Raw genomic sequence first — 3,698 nt, 5'->3', positions numbered from 1 at the left:
TTTTACAGAAAATATTGTTTAAGTAATGAAAGTGTCTGATCTCATGGTTGTATCTTGGAACTGTGAGCTTCCTTAACAGAAAGAAGACTTTCACTATTTGGAACAAGGTGTTTTTTAAAAAAATAACCATGATTAAAAGAAAAAAATTATTAACAGGACATGTTTATTTTTCTTTTTTGTGTTCTGCAAAAGATGATGACTCCTTCCCCCACCCCTCCCGGGCCCAGGACAGTGTGGCTGGGGCTTGGCCACCCTCACTATGTCTGCCATTTTCAATTTTCAAACTCTTGCTGCTTCTCTGTACCTGTGCTAATATCCAATCCTTGACACCCAGCGTCCTGGGACAGAAATAAAGCTGGATTGTGGGGTATGTTTTGGAAGCGTGCCAGAATTGGTGAACGGAAGAGTCCTCACGTTGCAGTATGCTGCTTAGTGATGGCCTTCAGCATCCTGTTCATACAGTAGCTTGGAAAACCTCCAGAATTTAACTGCCATCAGATTTCAATATGAAAGAGAACTTATCTGCAGAAAATAAGGGAAAGAATGGTTAACCCTTTTATCTTTGAATATTGAGTGAGATACATTTCCAGCTTCTGTTCTCCTATTTTGTTATTGGACCAACGGTCTATATAAATAATTAAGATGTAACCACTTACTACTCAGTGAGTTTATTATGTCTATAACAATCAACCTCAGTATTATCACTACAATAGTACATTCTGCCAGTGTGATTCTGTTGTATCAGATAGCAATTTTTAGCGAGATACATCTAAGGCATATAATAGGAAACAGAATTGGTAAATTATTACTCAAGTTCCTTTCACTGTGATTTGGAAATGATAAATCTTTATAGAGTGAGACCTTTTTTTATGGGTGAAAACGGACACACTGCATGGTGGTCAGGATTTGCATGCGTTTTTATAATGCTTGCTTTTCCGCTGGCCAGACCAGAGTACCTCGACCCATAGCAAACTCTGTAGTTTAATATAGACTTTTTAGCTATCTAAAATATGACTATGCATTTCTTAAGAAGGGAGATGAATGAGATGTGACTTCAGAGTATTATTAGGAAAATGTTCATATTTAACATAACTTTAGACTAGCTGACTGTATAAGTAGCCTCTGAAACCTTTGGACAAGTATAGATGAATATCTTGATTGTAAATTTGACCAGCTAATTATCTGTCTCTGCAAAAGACTCCATTCTTAGAATGAAAAGAACAAAATAGAACAATTATATATAATGGTCGTTTGTGCTTTTCATTTTTTTTAGTTTCAACTCCTTGAAAATCAAATAATTAATTGCCCCCCCCCCAAAAAAAAAAAGTCCTGCCACAGATCTATTTCTTCCATAGGGACATGGACAAACACACTGAACAAAAGTAGTGTCAGCACACAGACAGCATTGTGAGTGCTGAGCAAATACTTATGTGTATTAACAGTGGACAAGGACTGAACTGTTCCTTATTTGAAGTGTTACAGTTCTGTGTTCCTGTTTGCTTTCAGTTCATGTTTGGAGCCACCATATCTGCTGATGTGTAAAGGTCATTCCAGTACGGTTGACTGGCATTTTATGGGAAGTATGCAAACTGGGCTCAAGCGTAGCAATGATTGTGAGGTTAGTAGTGTTTCGTTCTGACGTGCATCCAGTTGGAAGCTACTCGATGACACTTAACAACAACAGACAAACTGGAAACAGTGTATGTTATTGTTGTGTGCCATCAAGTTGATTTGAAGTCAATAGCCATATTATATAACACAGAGTTGACCTGCCTCATAGGGTTTTCTAGGCTGTGCTCTTTACAGGAGCAAATTTCCATTTCCTTTCTGTCCCGGAGTGGCTAGTGGGTTCAAACTGCTCACCTTTCAGTTAGCAGCTAAGTACTTAACCATTGCCCCACTAGAGATCCTTTGGAAACAATATGGCATGAAAATATTAGTGAAGTCTTTCTATGTATGAAATATGAAACAGCTAAGTCCTCCAAAGTCAGTAACTTTGGAATGAAAGATCTAAGAAGAAAGTCACACTATTCCCATGATGGTTTTTAATAGTGAATACCCTGAAAAATATGAAAGGAAATACTGAAAGAAATCAAAAGGTACACAGAACCCACATAGCAGTGGTAGTTAACATCTGTGTACTAATGCATCCTATACTTTGCATTTGTTCCTGTGTGAAAATCAAGGTTAAATCATGTGAGGCTTTCAGAAATACATTCAACATTCATGTAGCATTCAACTTTTCTTTTATGGTTTATATATTCGCTGGTATTCTTACTATTGCCAACTTTTGTAGAATAACTTTCGCTTTTAATTTGATCTCTTAAAAATATATTTAAATGATAAAAGTAATATAACATCATTACTGAAAGTTTGGAAAATAAAGAAATGAGAAGTCATTTATAATGCAACAATATTCAATGGCTGCTTAGCATTTTTATGAATTCCCTTGTAGTATTTTTGCTTGTGTTTATGTGTTTGCACAGTTGTAACTTTAACATCTATATGATTTTTATTGCCTGCTTTTATCACACCCGAGTTTCTCTATTGCTTGTAATGACTGCATAATAGTTCTGTGACTGTTCTAGGACCACTGTTTACTAAGTTTTTCTTCAATTTGAGGAAATTAAGTTTACTTTTGTGTTTTTTTTTATTGTTACAAATAATGTTATGTTAAAAATCTTTAAGCTGACAGATTTTTGTATATTTTCTCAAGCTAACAATTTCTGATCCCTGATGCCCAGCAGTTGCCTAGGTGGACATTGTGAGTGTAAGGTCAGCGGTTCGAAACTACCAGCTGCTCCGCGGGAGAAAGATGAGGCTTTCTACTCCCGTAAAGATTTACACCCTCGGAAACCCTGTACAGGGTCGCTATGGGTCGGAACCGACTCGATGGCACATAACAACAACAATGGGAACACAAGCATCAATGCACATTGTTCAATAATAGGTTTCACCACATTTTTGTAGATTTCTGTCTTTCCTTGACTACTACAATGTAAAGTGATGATACAAGCTTTGGTTTACATATTCTGCTTTATTATTCAGAAGTTGTTGTGGTTGTTCAGTGCTATCCAGTCCATTCTGACTCATAGCGACCTGTGTAGGGGTTTCGAGGAGTGGTTGATGAGCTTGAGCTACCGACCTTGTGGTTCAAACTGGCCTTGCAATTCTAGTCACTAACCTACAATGCCACACTAGGACTCCATGAAGTAGTTGTTCCAATACCCTGGCCATTTATCTATGGAGATTTTAATGTTTTCTAATTACCCTTTTATAGTTAAAAAGATTAAACTTTCTGCTTTGTATGGTACAAATATTTTCCAGTCTTTTGTTAGCTTATTATTTATTCTTTTAATTATAGAATCAGATCTATAAACCTAAACCTTTTGGTATGAATATGTGTGATGTTATTTTTTCTTCTGTTATTTCTAGCCTTAGAAAGTCATCCTTCTTTTAGCTCTTTAATATATATATTTGAAATTCAATTTTGTCACATTTTTCTCTACTTTTTGTATATCTCACTGTTTATTTTGATGAGTGAAGTGAGGATAGTAACTGTTTCCTTTTCAAATTGCTAATCAGTTATCCCAATATCCTTTATTGAATAATATACCCAATGTTCGGGTGTGAGACCAGGTAATTTTTATAGTATTCAAAGATACTCGGCAGTACCTGAATGAAATAATACGTCATAT

The 3,698-nt window shown here is 35.9% G+C and overlaps 1 pseudogene; it reads left to right on the top strand.

Moving 5' to 3' along the window:
• Positions 1-259: 259 nt before the first annotated feature.
• Positions 260-465, top strand: LOC102818455 (annotated as a pseudogene).
• Positions 466-3,698: the final 3,233 nt, after the last annotated feature.

This window comes from Chrysochloris asiatica, unplaced genomic scaffold (genome assembly GCF_000296735.1).
Source record: "Chrysochloris asiatica unplaced genomic scaffold, ChrAsi1.0 scaffold00020, whole genome shotgun sequence".
In the NCBI taxonomy this organism is placed as follows: Eukaryota; Metazoa; Chordata; class Mammalia; order Afrosoricida; family Chrysochloridae; genus Chrysochloris; species Chrysochloris asiatica.
Note: the sequence above shows the minus strand (reverse complement) of the source record. Positions and strands in the feature narration are given on the sequence as shown.